The following is a 16,410-nucleotide window of genomic DNA, read 5'->3' on the forward strand; positions in this document are numbered from 1 at the left end:
CATCAGACACTAATAAACTTGAAGGGGAAGATTTAAACACGAATTGTCTCCCTCCCGACACAAAGAAACATCCTGCTCAAATGCGCTGCGTCTGATAAAGTGGCCAAATGTTGCTGCTGTGCAGGTAACGTGAAGAATTCAGATGGCGGACAAATGTTCCACACACCGTTAAACTAATCCGTAATGTACAACGTCACTCACAGCCAAACCAACGACCTCCCATCTCCTGGGTGAAATGGTCCAGAAGGAGAAAGTAGAAATCCCTGCACTTTTGTTTGTATTGCTGTACTACCTGCTGCACTTAAGTAATTTAAATTTAATTAAAAACAATACATTTAGGCATAGAGCACGGTAACTGACCTTTTGGCCACCAGTCTGCGCTGTCCAATTACACCTAATTGATCAACACCCCGGATAAACAATTCAATCTTTCAGTAGATCAATTCACATGTTCAAGCAGAATTTTCACGTCTATTTCAAATTCCACTTTCAGTAAGAGACTAGAGACAACCAACAAGGAAAAGCCAGACATAAACAAAAACGACATGTAAACAAAAAAATAAAGACCTCAAAAATTAAAAAATAATTTTCACGTCCTATTTCAAATTCCACTTTCAAACTTCAGGACAGGAGGTAGATATCAATGGCGCTGTGTGGAAAGATTCAAGTTTATTGTCATCAGATTGTACGAGTGCAACCCGATGAAACAGCGTTCTCCGGTCCTCGGTGCAAAAGCTCGCAGACACACTGTGGGGATATGTTTCCTCCATTGTATATAGTTATTGTTGACTGCTATATATATGGAGCTGGCCTGCCCACTGATGACTCATACCCCATGACTCCTCCCCCGTGGTCCTGAGCCATAGAAGTCGAGCCACCTCTCCCTTCCCTCCATTCCTCTACCTGGATCCGGGCCAGCAGGGTTCTTCTGTATATTAAAGCCTATCATTCCCTCAACCTAGTCTTGGTGGTTACTGGTAGTGGCTTACACACACAACCTACAAAGAGTAGATAACTTCAAGTAAATATCTCCAATGACCTGAGTTGAACCAATCATATTGATGCGACGGTCAAGAGAGTCCCCCAACACCTTGGAAAACTCAGGAAGCACCCCCCCCATCCATAAGCAACCTGCAGATGCATTGTTGAAAGCTGGATTCACCCCAGCTTCTCTGCTCAAGATCAGATGAAGCTGCAGAAAGCAGTAAATGCCGCTCAGAACATTGCGCCAAGTTCCCTTCCCTCCCCGGCCTCCGCCTGCATCCTCCGCTGCCGAGGAAAGTCAGCTGCCAATTTGAAGGATCCATCACTCCCTCCTCCCGTCGAGAAGAAGGCTCAAGGGCGTGAAATCACGCATCAGCAGGCGATTTCTTCACCGCAGCCATTGGGCTCCTGAATGAACCCCATACAATGCTGCCCCTGCTTTGTTCATTATAAATCTATTGCATTCATAATTGTGCTCTTGTCATTCTATGTTGTAAAGCTGCAGAGTTGCCCGGGTTGACTGCTCACAGATGACCCCTTCACACATACTGCATGTAACGTGGCAAATAAAGTTAACTAAATGAAGAAATAAATAAAGTAAATCCACTAAAAGTAAACATCATTAAAACATGCCCACAAAGTGCAGATATTCAATGACTATACCCAAGAACGCAGATGCAGTTGTGGCATCCCCCTGCTCCGAGCTGTAGCCTTGGACGGTCTCTAGAGTCACAAAGAATACATCTTCTGTTAGCGCTACCTTTCACCAGCCTATCCACCATCCTCTAGTGCTCTCCATTTCCCATGGTGGTTTCAAGTGAGATCCCGTGACTGCGGGGTCTGCGCCCAAGATGGTGGCACCTATGTATCGGCAGCAGCCACAAGGGGTTGCAGACTCTGGGGCCTCAAAGGACGGGAAGAGGGAGAAGCAGAGGAGGCGACCCACGGGGACGGCGACTGAGGTGGCGGACCAGTGCAGGGGCTCTGAGGCTGTGGGATCAGTGCAAGCGGCAGACAGCTAGCGACTCGAGCTGCGGGCTGCAGGAGACTGGCTCGAACTGGCTGGAGGGTATTGGAACCGGGATGCGAGCGGGTGCCAAAGGGGCCAAAGGGTCCCTGACAGTGTCGGAGGTTCGGGTCTGGAGCTCGGGTCACCAATGGTTTCGGAGGCTGTGGAAGAGCTGGAGGTGAATCTACGGCCCCTCAGTGACTCTGGGGGGTGCTCTCTTTTGCTTCTCTCTCTCTGACTGTAAAAGGCGCCCAGGCAATTTCTGCTGGTGGTGAACCTGTCTGCCTTATAGCAGGTGGAAGGGGCAATAACTGAATCTTGAGTCCCCTCTAACTCCCATCATTCATATGGGCTGGCGGACCAGAGAGGGGCTCAGCAACTGCAAAAACGCTGCTGGAGACTGGCTCATCGGAACTGGGTCTTGGAAATAGGATTCGAGAGGGTGCTGAGGGCAAGAAGGGCCTCGGATGTTTGAGACTTCTGATCGTGTCGGAGATTTTAGATCTGGAGCCCGGGATGCTGATGAATCGAACTGGAGCTTGTGTGGCTGCAGAGGCCACGGGAGCGCTGGAGGCGAATCCACGGACACTCAGTGACTCCAAAGCAGTGATTCTCAACCTTTCCTCCCCACTCACATCCCACCTTAAACAATGCCTTTACTAATCACAGAGCACCGATGGCATAGGGATTACTTAAAGTAGGATGTGAGTTTAGAGAGACAGTTTGAAAACTTCTGCTCTAATGTAACATTCTGGCCCACATTCCCAGTATTGTGAAGAGGAACTGCTGAACCAGTGGCTAAGATGGAATATTAAACTCTGCATTTAAGGCAGTGGTTTTCAACCTTTTTCTTTCCACTCACATCCAACTTTAAGTAATCCCTATGTCATCGGGGCTGTGTGATTAGTAAGGGATTGCTTAAGGTGGGATGTGGGTAGGAAGAAAAGGGTTCAGAACCACTGCTCTGGACCCAATTGTTACTGAAATATTTTCTCATTGAAAAATTGTCCTTGGTCCATTTCCTTTGGAGTTCTGAAACCGCGCACATAACAAGTCAATTAGGGACGATTAAAACAGTGGTTTCAAAATCTGTAGTGCGCGTCGAAAGAACAAAAGATTTGTTGATCCAAACCAAGGCTTTTATTAACTAAAAGACTGGAGCATGTCACAAGTAAGTCGACCAGTCCAGAATGACCTGGTCTGGCTAGGAGCAATCCTTTAAGACCTGCCAGTAGGTATGGCTACACTCTCAGCCAATTACAGTCATCCTACACTACCATCTGTACATATACACATTGGTGATAGAATCTGTACTATCACAATCCCTTACTAATCACAGAGCACCGATGGCCAAGGGATTACTTAAAGAGGGATGTGAGTGGGAAGAAAAGGGCAATGCTCTTTGTATATTGTGTATATAACATTTTTTGTATCGTTGAAAGGATCCTTTCAGAGCACCTTCCAAAGATCTGCAAGAAATTACCAATGGGGAACGGTGGATCCGCGATGACACAACTTTATACAGAGAAAAGTGATTCAGGGAATTCTTGTCGCCAATGTTCTCGATCGTTACGTCTCACGAGCAGAGCTGGCCAAAACAAATGGCATGGGGCAATTTCTGAGTTCCTCTCGTTCCAGTTTAGTTTAGTCGGTCTAATCCCCAGGCTGAGGGGGTGGGAATGGATTAATTGGAGGAAGATCATGAATGAGTGGTGTGGGATTGCAGCATCAGGGATCCCTGTGACCAAGGGAACCAATACCACTGGCTCAGATGCAGAAAGAGTGACTTCGGCTCGAGCCCTCAACATGCCAGACAAATCTCTACTCCAAGGGAAACATATATTGTTCCACATTTCCTGTTGAGACTTCGATAGCACTCTGTAAATGCCTACTCTGATCCGGAAAGCTGGCTGAGAAGAAATGTATTCAAACAATGAATTGCACAGAAATGGCCAACTTGTCCATGATGTCAATCTCTGCTAATCCCACTTGCCGACATGAAACCTGTAACGCGCTATCCTTTTCAAATCCAAGTAACTGTCCAGAAAAACTCTAAATTGCCATAATTGTATAAAAGGTAGTGGACACAGCTCAGGACATCATGAGACCCCCCCCCCCCCCACCATCAAGAACATCTACAGGGAGCGCTGCTGTCGAAGAGCAGCAGCAATCATCAAGGACCCACACAACCCAGCACACGCTCTGTCCTCGCTCCTGCCATCAGGAAAGAGGTATTGGTGTGGCACTTCCAGGTTCAGGAACAGCTGCTCCCCCTCCACCATCAGTCAAACTCAATCAGGGACTCATTTAAGAACTCTTACATGTGCACTTTATTGATTTTTTTCCTCTCTGTATTGCAGTCAGTTTGTTTACATTTCTTTATTTGTTTACATGCATATCTTGAGTCCAGTTTGTTTCTGCACGACCAATAAGTGGTAGTTCTGCTGTGCCCACAGGAAAAAAGAATCTCAGGGTTGGGACTGATGTGTATGCTCTCTGACAATAAATGTGAAATCGGCAATCTGTTCCTGCTCTGGCAGTTCATTCCAGATAACTCGCAGACACCATGAAAAACGCGCCATCTTAAGAAATAGGCACAACGGAATATCCGTTGGTCATGATGAACAAAATCGACTGTGTCGAAGGATTCAGATTCCTTTTTTTTTGATTTCCTGTTTGGGATGTGGGTGCTTCAGGCAAGGTCATCACTTGCCGGCCATCTTCAGATACTTTTGAGCAGACTGATTTGGCAAGCCATTTCAGAGAAAATTTCACCTCCGTTGCTGTGGGCTGAGAGGGAACGATAGGCTTTATAGTACTAGAGACTGCTGGCCCGGGTCCAAGGCTAGGAATGAGTGGGAAGGAGAGGGGACTCGACCTTTATGGCCCGGGGTCACATGGAGAGGACTAAGGGAGGAGCCAAGGTAGGAGGACATCCGGAGGGCGGGCCAGCAGGTACATACAATCATATCACTACAATCGTCTTGACCTCAAATTGGGCCTGGACTCATCAGCCAAGGGAAATAGCCATTATTTAACCAGCCCCCTCTGTTCCGGTGAGGCTGATCCATTCCTCTGCACATTCTCTCCTCACCTCACAGACCATCTTCCCTACAATAATCAGACATTATTACTCATAATGCCCTTTTTCTCCCAATCGTGGCCTCGAGATCACTTTGGATCGCCAGACCCAGCGACGTAACCCCTTAGACTTAGTAATTTTAGGACTGCTGTTGACGATCCTCTTGCACCTCCTCCAACATTCCTTTTGAGATGTCAGTATCTAAAATCTTTCAGAGTGAAGGGTTTCAGCCTGCGGACGATGTGATTACAGTAAAAACACAGAGAAATGTAAGATGTTTTTCGTTGGTGGATGAATCGAGGACAAGGGGTCATAGTCTGAAAATGAAAGGTTATCCATGTAAAACAGAGATGAGGAAGAACTTCTTTAGCCAGAGGTTTGTGGATCTGTGGAACTCGCTGCCGCATACAGCAGTGGAAGCCAGATCACTGGGAGTATTTAAACAAGAAATAGACAAGTATCTCATTAATGAGGGCATCAAGGGATATGGGGAAAGGGCGGGAGATTAGAACAAGTGTAGAGTAGCTTAGTGTAGATTTATGGAACAGACTTGATGGGCCTAATGGCCTGTGTCTGTTCCTTTGTCTCGTGATCTTGGGAAATGCTGGAGGAACTCAGCCAGTCTCGTAGCATCTTCAGGAGGTAAAGATATATTACCAACGTTCAGGCTCAGACCCGAAACATTGGTAATATATTTTTAGCTTCTATTGACGCTACAAGTTCAGCTGAGTCCCTCCAGCATTTCTCTGTGTTTTTCTTCTATAATCTTTCAATCTAACCTGCAGTAGAACTATCTCTTCAGATAAAGACATCTCTGTATCTACACTTAGAGTTATATCTATCTACTCAACCTTCCGATAGGAAGATACTTGTATCTAGTTTGCCTTCGGATAGGAACATATCCATGTCTTCGGATAGAAATATCTCTGTCTTTATCATTTAATGACATGAAGGATATCAATAAGATAGAAAGAGTGCAGAGATTTACTCGGATGTTGCCAGGACTTCAGGAGCTGAGTTACAGGGAAAGATCAAACAGGTTAGGACTTTTTCCACTGAGGGTAGTTGAGATACAAACTAGATGTTGTAACCGTGGCCAGAAATGTTAAATGAGGAACGAAACTCCCGCTTTTGGTTACCCAGAGTAATGAAACGATGGACACAGAGGTTTCCCAAACACTGTGCTCTTTACTTCAGATTCTAAAGATATAGAACATTTACACAAAATGGCGCAAACTATTTATAGTATTTATACAAGCTTGTGACTTCAAGTCACAAGGCAATCTTGTGAGTCCTTTAGTTATGGATGGCTCCCGTGGCAACACCCACTCCTAGTGACTGTGGGGCACTCTGATTAGGACTCCCTAGCACCAGAGGACATGGGTTAAAGGTGAAAAGAGAAAAGTTTAAAGAGAAAATTGGGGGAGGGGGGATCTTCTTCAGAGCGATGGGGAGTGTGGGACGAGCTGCCAGCTGAAGCGGGCTCAATTTTAATGTTTAAGAAGGATTTGGACAGGCACATGGATGGTGTGGAGGGATATGATTTGGGTGCAGTCCAGGCAAAACAAAATCATTCAGTGCAAACTAGAAGGGATGAAGGGCCTGTTTCTGTGCTCTAGTGTTTTTCTATGGTTAAGGTAGGGACATTTCTCTATCTACGTTGTCAAGATTATTGGGACATTTATCAGGTTATCATTTCTCTTGAGAAAATAATCTTACCCTGTGCATCTTGAGTAAGTTCTATTCTCTCTCTGTGGAATGGGAATATAATATGTAATTGACACCAAATCATTTGATGCTGCAAAACGTTGGAAAATAAAGCCATAATTTCTAACAAAGCAATTTGCATTTAAATAAGTGAGTTTTACACAGAAAACAGTTCAAAGCGTTTCACAGCGGTGCTGATACCAAGCCTCACGTGAACAGATTGGTCTCTGATAGAATTAATAAAAGGATTGAAGAGTTTCTTAAGGAGGAAGAGAACAGGAGAGGGAGAGAGGGAGACAGAGAGAGCGAAAGGGGGAGAGAGAGAGAGAGAAAGAGAGAGACAGAGAGAAAGACTGATAGAGAGAGAGAGAGAGAAATTTAATTTAGACATACATAATGCTAACAGGCCGTTTCGGCCCACGAGTCCGTGCTGCCCAATTTACACACAATTAACCTACACCCCTGGTATGTTTTGAAGGTTGGGAGGAAACCAGAGTCCCCCCCAGGGAAAACCCACGCAGACACGGGGAGAAAATACAAACTCTTAATAGGCAGTTTGGGATTCGAACCCCCGTCCTGATCGCTGGTGCTATAAAGGTGTTGTGCCAACTATGCTGCCCCAGAAAGGGGGAGAGAGAGAAAGAGAAAGATTGATGGGAGGGGATTACAACATTGTAGAAACTGAACCAGCAGTGATTATGTTCAAGATGAACACAAGCCCTGAAGGAAAGGAGGGCAGGATCTGATGTAGATGAGTGGCAGATGTCTCAGCTAATTAAACCCAATCTGGCTCCTCTCAGTTCCAGTCAGTCCAACCCCCCCTCCCCATCCCCAGGCTTCTCCCAGGTTGAGCCAACCAATATACATGGATTTAGACAGAGTGGCTATGATTGCAGCATACAGTCCTCTAACGCAGATCCCTGGGGATCGATGTGTCCCAGCTACCTTGGCTCCTTGACAAGCAAATGCATTGATTTTACATTCCCAATTCTTGATTTCAATTTCCCATGGTTTCACCGCCATCGACCTCAATAAGTTCTACAATTTTTTTTTAGATATACAGCACGTTAACAGGCCATTTTGTTCCACGAGCCCAATTTACACCCAATGAACCTACAACCCCCGGTACGTTTCAAAGTGTGGGAGGAAACCGGAGCCCCCGGGGAAAACCCACGCAGACATGTACAAATTCCTCAAGGACAGCGCGGGATTCGAACCCCGGTTCTGATCGCTGGCGCCGTTACAGCGTTACACTAACCACTGGGCCAACCATCCTGCAGCTTATGGGAACAAAGACATCACGTGATCAGGGATCCATGGATTCAATAACTTCAGATCATCAACCATGCAATCTCACATTTCCAACGCTCACTTGTTTTTTTTTCTCTCTCTCATCTTGTGTTAATATTTGAGATAGCTCTCCTCCCCTCTTTGCACGAAGCACCAGGGGCATCATTGAGAGCGGACTTGCTGGGTGCATCCCAGCACAGGACGGGAGCTACTCTGTTCCAGATCGGGAGAAACTGCAGAAGGTGGTGAACCATCACGCAAACCTCCCTCCCTTCCACGGACTATATCCCCTGTTGCCTAGGAAAGGCAGCCGACACACTGAAGAATCCATCCAACCCTGGACACTCTAACCCTAACCCCAACTCTCCAATCGAGTGGAAGGCTTAAAATTGTGTAATTGTGCATCAAAAGGCAGTTTTTTTCCCTTGCAGCTGTCAGGCTCTTGAATGAACCCCACAACTGTCCTTGCTTGGCACTTATTGATCCTTTTTTCATAATTATAACTCCACTCTTCTCTGTGGACTGTCACCTTGTCGTGGTGGAGAAGCTTGTGTGGTCCTGAGATCCCGGTAGCGATGCTGTCTGGAACTGTGCTCCTAGAGGGGCCACCCATGGCGATATGGTCGAGGGTGAGGGGTCCCTGACAAAGAACAATCCAACCAAGTCCTCGACAGTGGAACAGGTAGGTGAAGTTACTCAATGGCTGATAAGGCGGATGGAGGCCACAACAAATCTACCAGCTCCAGTCATCATGGTTTCCATGCCGTTGGAACTAATTGGTTGATGGGTGAAGTATCGTGCGCTTCTTGGAGTGCAACATCAAGTCCACGTTAAACAAACACATGCATGGGCGTCTTCGCTTGGTGGATCAACGGAACGAAGACCATCATCCTTGACCTCAAGGGATATCCATGACGCTCTTGCTCGTCAATTTTATACTGTAGACTGCTTGCAGGAGAACTCTCCTCACTGTATCTTATTCATCTCATTTTATATATTTCAGTGGTGCTATCCCATTCCCCCCTCTCTCTCTCTCTCTCTTTCTCTCTCTCTTTCTCTCCCTCTCTCTTTTCTTTTTAAATATCTTTATTGACATTTACATGATGCACAATTGTAAGATTCAAAAGATTGCATTATAAGATTCAAAAGATGAGGAAAAATGCCCCTTATAATTCAGAACACCTACCATTAAGCAAGGTTAAAAGCTGACATGTAGGAACCAAGTGGAGGTGGACAGCACAACACCAAAGTTTCAGAACAGCCCTAAATTCTAGGTTACAGTAATCATCCATAAATGGGAAGTTAAGATTTGACTCTTTAATGGCATATCTAATTTTTTTCTAAACTTCAACAAGACATGATATCACTTAACCACTGTGTATGTGTAAGTGGAGTCTTGTCTTTCCATTACATCAAAACTGCACATCTGGCCATCAAGGGAGTCAACAATAAAATTTGGTTTCGAGTTGGTCAAGTCATCCTGAAATAATCCGAATGGAGCCATCAAAAGGTAAGGTTTTAATCAGAACTTGGGAATCACTGATAATCTTTCCAAAACTTTTCTAAATGGGGGCCAATCCCGAACAGGTGAACCAAAGAAGCCTCAGGAATTGTACATTTATTACATAGATGATATATATCTGAATAGAAACGAGACAGTTTAACTGTAGACATATGTTTAAATTGCAGCAAACAGTGTGGTGTACAGAAGGAGTCCTATTAATCCCCCGTCTTAAGAAACTCCTCAATTCTTATTATTCTATCAGAGACCAACCTGTTCATGTGAGGCCTTGGTATCAGCACTGGAGTTTATAGTACAGCTTTATAAAACATTGTTTGGATTGCAGTGGGGTACAGAATAAAGTTCTGATCTTTGCACTGTAAGAAGGTGGAGGGGGGACTGATTTCATGAGCCAAGAGGTAATGTTGCAGCTGATATAAATTCTGCTGAGCTCACATTTACAGTATTGTGTCAGTTCTGGTCACATTATTCTAAGTACTCGAGATGGCAGAGGTCGACAGCATCGAGTCCACGCTGCTGAAGATCCAGCTGCGCTGGATGGGTCACGTCTCCAGAATGGAGGACCATCGCCTTCCCAAGATCGTGTTATATGGCGAGCTCTCCACTGGCCACCGTGACAGAGGTGCACCAAAGAAAAGGTACAAGGACTGCCTAAAGAAATCTCTTGGTGCCTGCCACATTGACCACCGCCAGTGGGCTGATAACGCCTCAAACCGTGCACCTTGGCGCCTCACAGTTTGGCGGGCAGCAACCTCCTTTGAAGAAGACCGCAGAGCCCACCTCACTGACAAAAGGCAAAGGAGGAAAAACCCAACACCCAACCCCAACCAACCAATTTTCCCCTGTAACCGCTGCAAACGTGTCTGCCTGTCCCGCATCGGACTTGTCAGCCACAAACGAGCCTGCAGCTGACGTGGACATTACCCCTCCATAAATCTTCGTCCGCGAAGCCAAGCCAAAGATTCTAATGAGGATGAGAAACTTTAGAGAGGGTGCAGAGGAGATTTACCCGGTCGCTGCAGGGATTGGAGAACGTGCCTTAGGAAGGAAGGTTGAGTGACAGAGGCGACTTGATAGAGGTTGATAAGATTATGAGAGACATAGGCAGCAATGGCCAATACCAGAGGATATCTGCTTAAGATGAGTGGAGGAATGTTTAGGGGAGACATTACACAGTGAAGGGTGGGTGCCCGGAATGCTTTGCAGAGGGCGGTGGTGGAGGCTGGTACAATAAGGATGAGAGGACCCTCACATACACTGTCTAACTTGCTGAGTATTTCCAGAATTGTTTTGTTTTTATATATGATGTTAGTTCAGGTTTTTTTCTCCAACTTGTATAAGTCTGACATGCCATATCTTCAAATTAACAATTAATTTTGTTAATGAATTACCATCCTCCACTACAACAGTGGAGTGAGTGGAGAGCACCAAGTTCCTTGGAGTTCACTTAACTAATGACCTATCATGGACACTCAGCATCTCCTCACTTGTCAGGAAGGCACAACAGTGTGCACTTCCTGAGAAGACTGAAGTGGGCAAGGTTACCAGCCACCATTATGTCAACCTTCTACAGGAGCTCTATCAAGAGTGTCCTGGCTGGTTGCATCACAGTGTGGGCACGGTTGCCGCAGAGAAATGGATCAGAGGTCCATGCACAGGACCATAAGAGAGACAGAGAGGATTGCTCCCAACGATGTGATCTACCGGGATCGCAGATGCAGAGGGTGCACAAAATCATCGAGAGCCACTTCCACTCTGCTCAGAGCATCTTCCAGTTGCTCCCATCGGGGAAGAAATACAGGAGTATTCAGGCTGAGGGACACTTTCTTCCCGCGGGTAGTGAGAATGCTGAATGGCTCACACTCACTGTATCTGAGACTCTGATATTCATGAAACAATATTTATTTATAAAATTTGTATATAATGAATACTTGCGTATATATTCTTTGTCGGTATATGTGTTATGTCTGGTGGTGTGTTTGAGAGCTTTGCACCGAGATCCGGAGAACGCTGTTTCATCGGGTTGTACTTGTGCAATTAGATGGCAATAAACGTGACTCTGCACTGACTAAGAAGCTTAATGAGGTGGTAAGTGCCACCATTAAGTGAATTCCACTCATCCCAGACATTTCCTTTGTTCTACCTGATCTGCCCATCCCTTTCCCACTTCCTCTCCAGCTGAAAACTAACTCAAAAAGGCTCAAGCCTGAAACGTCATTTATATAGGTCTTTAGCTCGTACAGACGCTGTGAGGCTGGCTGAGTTCCTCCAGCATTTTTGTGATTTTATTACATCTCTCTCTCTTTCCGAGTTCGGAGGCAGGGCGAGCAGGCAAATTTCTCTTTCCACAGATGCTGGCTGAACTGTTATGAGCTCAGAGGACCCCAAAACCCAACAGCAATAGATATTCACCTAGACAAATGGTTACTTAAACAAAAGTTGCTTTGAATTATCTTTAAGGATGAAAATAGAATCAAACTTTAACTTATCACTATTGACTTATTTAACCTCACTTAACCCCCCTTCTAATTCTAAGTGCACATGTGTGTAAATTCAGAAAAGTTCTTTGGTTCACAGTCCAATCTCACTTCTCATTCCTCCTAGTTCACTGGTTGCAGGCAATTCTTATACTGTGTACAGAATTGAACGTGTATAAAGTTCACCAAGCTGTGGGGCTTGAAAAGTAAATGGTTACCATTCAGGAAGGTTCTTGTCGGTTTTTAGAGAGAGATTTGTTGTTCGCTGGACACCCACAAATGATTTCTTGTAGCCAGCCACTTCAGTGTCTTGCCGAAGAAACTTGCCCCCTCAGGGTTCTCCAGATGATAACCTCTTTCTTTCAGGTCACCACAGAGTGCCTTTTTGTTTAACTTATTCCAAGTTAAACATTAGACAGCCAGTCCTCTCCTCTTGCATGAACCACAAGAGCTTTGACCAGGCTATCTTCCAAACTGGGCTTCTTGCCAGCTTGTCCTGTACAAGTGATCTCTCTGTGTGCATCTTTCTCTCTCACTCTCTCTTTCTCTCTCTCTCTCTCTCTCTCTCTCTCTCTCTCTCTCTCTCACACACACACACACACACTCACACACACACACACACACACTCACACACACACACACACACAAATTCTGAGGATGAGAGAAAGCCTGTTTGACTCTCTCTGCTTGCAAAACCACATGACCCTCTTACAACAGCAAGTACCCTGCAGACAATAGGAACCAACATTCTCTTTTGTCTGTTGCTTTGGGTAAACAAAAATCCATTAATGACATCTCTTGAGCATACCAAAGCTCTTGCAAAGGGTGTGAGAAGTCACTGTATCTAGCATAGCTCCGGTATTTCAAATAAGATCTGTTTTAAAGTGTTTGCATGTGACCTGCTCTAACAAACCTTTCCCAATTTATCTCCCAAAAAACATTTCTATATACTCTGCAGAGCTTTTCCAGCTTTTGTATCACTGGAAGAAATCAGAAATATAAAGAAGACCCAATGCTCTCCGCTGGCATTCAATCTGGCACTCGGACAGATGCAATGAGTCTGTGGGAACTGCTGCTTAATTGAAACATCGACGTATCGACAGACTCACACTCACACTGATTGATCGTCCCACTTGCCCTGCCCGGGCATAAACCCACATTCGATGATTTATTTGGTTCCAGTACCAACTCATTACTCATTTCCAGACACTCAGAGTGCTGCAGGTTACCTGCCGCACCACAAAGCAAACATCTGCTTTCACTGCTTCGGATACAACAGTCATAGACACGCATATGGACACAGAGAATGGAACATCTGTGTGCAGACTCATCTTCAATAAGTGTACATGCACGGACATGTGAGGACATAAATGTGAATAAATCTGCATAACGAAGTAAACTTGTAAATGCAAACAAAAGTGCTGAGTGTAGACACATACCCACATGATAATCTACATGTTCACACAAGTGAATGTACACGCACACACTAACACATACACATGTCTGACTTGAACATGCATCAGATACATCCCAAACACATGCTCACATGTCTACACAAATGCACACATCCAAACACAATAGCATGTACTCAAGTGTGCAGCACAGGCATACGTGTGCACAGATATTAACTGTGCACAGATGCAGACATAGGTGCATGCATGTAAACACTTGGACATGTTTAATGTGCTGGCAAATGCCACCATTACATTATTCCATCCTATCACTCACGTGTACATCCATGTCCATACTCATACTTATGTTTTCACACACATGCATACACCCCACATATGCACACACACCCCACACATGCACAAGCACACACCCACACACACACATGCACGAACTCACACACAAATACATAAAAACGCAGACACATGCGGGCTCCCATACAAACATATGTTTGCACACGGGCACACACAATACACACACACAAACACATGCATGCACACATATATAAACACATAGATACGCATGCATGCACATACACCCCCCAACATACACACACACAGACACACACACACACACGCACACACACACACACTCATACACGCACACACGCACACACACACACACACACATACACACACTCACACGCGCACACACACGCACAAGCCTATAAGCGTACTTGAATGTAGAGTACTGAGGTGAGGAGAACACTTCCCAAGGTGAACACCCACAAGGCAGCAGGACCAGATACCATAACCATTCAGGTACTGAAGGACTGTGCAGTTCAAATAACAGAGGTCGTTACCAACATCCTCAACACATTACTGCCGCAGTTCATCGTCCCCGTGGAATTTAAGACAGCCACCGTTATCCCGGTACCCAAGAGGGCAATTGTAACAGGTGTCAGTGACTACTACCTTCTGGCACTGACCTCCGCCATTATGAAATGCTTCAAATGTCTGGTGATGCGACGCATCAAAATGCCACCTCCCAGGGATTTTGGGCCCATTTAAATTTGCCTATAGAAGAAACCTTTCCACAGACGATGCTGTGGCCTTGCCACTTCACTCGCTCCTGAACCACCTGGAGAATGATGCCTCATACGCCAGGCTGCTGTTCATTGACTCCAGCGGCATTTAATATGATCATTCCCTAGAGGCTGGTGGGAGAAGCTATGGGACTCAACACCCCTCTCTGTAACTGGATCCTGGACTTCCTAATGGGAAGACCACAGTCTGTCTGAGTCAGTAGCAATGTTGAGCACCATCACGTTTTGTGGGGCTGTGTGCTCATCCCATACCTGTTCACTCTACTGACCCACAACTGCATCGCCAGATCCTGCTCCAACAGAGTCATTGTTTTCAGATGACACGACAGTCGCGGCCTCATTAGCAACAACGATAAGTTGCACTGCAGAGAAAAGGTGGAAAATCTCCTGAACTGGTGAGAGAATAACAACCAGAGTCTCAACGTTGTTGAGATGAGGAGATGATTGAGCACTTCAGGAGGACCAGAGACAACCACCCTCCACAACACATTAATAGCTTAGTAGTGGAGAGAGTGGAGAGCAGCAAGTTCCTTGGAGTTCACTTAACTAGTGACATGTTCACACAAGTGAACGTACACGCACACACTAACACATACACATGTCTGACACTCAGCATCCTCCTCACTCATCAAGAAGGCACAACAGCAACTGCACTTCCTGAGAAGACTGAGTCAGGTGAGGCTACCGACCTTTGTGCCAACTTTCAGCAGGAGCTCTATTGAGAGAATCCTGGTTGGCTGCATCTCAGTGTGGTATGGCTCGGAAATCAATCCACAGGTCCGTAAGGACAGCGGAGAGAATCACTGGGGACTCGGCCACAACCCCACCCCCCCCCCCCCCCCCACAACCCCACCCACCAATCTTTGGTATTTTTTGGGATCATTGTCTGAAGAGGGAACGCAAATTCAGCTGCTCCCGTCAGGGTAGAGATACGGGAGTAACAGAGCCAGCACCACCAGGCGGGGAAACAGCTTCCTCCCACGGGGAGTGAGAATGCTCACACTAACCCTCCGAGACTCTCATATTCACTGACCCTCCGTGGCTCAACAATATTTATTATTTTAATATTTGTACATAAATATGTACTGTGCATATGATTGTTCGACTAGTTGTGTGTCTGCGTGTTTTGTGCCGAGACTGGAGAATATTGTTTCATCAGGTTGTTCTCATACAACTTGATAAATAAACTTGATCTAAATGCTCATCTACAGTATAACACTTACACAAGCATGGCGCGCGCGCACACACACGCACACACACACACACACACGCACACACACACACACACACACACACACACAAACCCATACCCACATCACACCCACAGCACACACACACTCACACATACACACACATGCACATACACACACGCACCATACACACACACATGTGCACACATACACACACACACATGCACACATACACACACACATGCATACACAAACACAGCACATACACACAGTCACACATACTCACACGTGCTCATGTGCACACACTCACTCACACATGTGCACATACATACGTGTGAATGTATGCACACAGACTGCACACACACCCACACACATGCACATACACACACACACAAACCCATACCCACATCACACCCACAGCACACACACACACTCACACATGCACATACACATATACACACATACACACGCACCATACACACACACACACACACACGTGCACACACACACACATGCATACGCAAACACAGCACATACACACACTCACACATACTCACACGTGCTCATGTGCACACACTCACTCACACATGTGCACATACATACGTGTGAATGTATGCACACAGACTGCACAGACACCCACCCACACACACACACA

General features: G+C 45.8%; 1 protein-coding gene across 1 annotated transcript in view; it reads right to left on the reverse strand.

The window, feature by feature from the left end:
* The window catches only part of LOC138747974 (voltage-dependent calcium channel gamma-2 subunit), a 159,550-nt gene that overhangs the window by 19,228 nt on the left and 123,912 nt on the right, over nucleotides 1-16,410 (reverse strand). The window lies entirely within an intron of this gene.

This window comes from Narcine bancroftii, chromosome 13 (assembly GCF_036971445.1).
Source record: "Narcine bancroftii isolate sNarBan1 chromosome 13, sNarBan1.hap1, whole genome shotgun sequence".
Taxonomy (NCBI): domain Eukaryota; kingdom Metazoa; phylum Chordata; class Chondrichthyes; order Torpediniformes; family Narcinidae; genus Narcine; species Narcine bancroftii.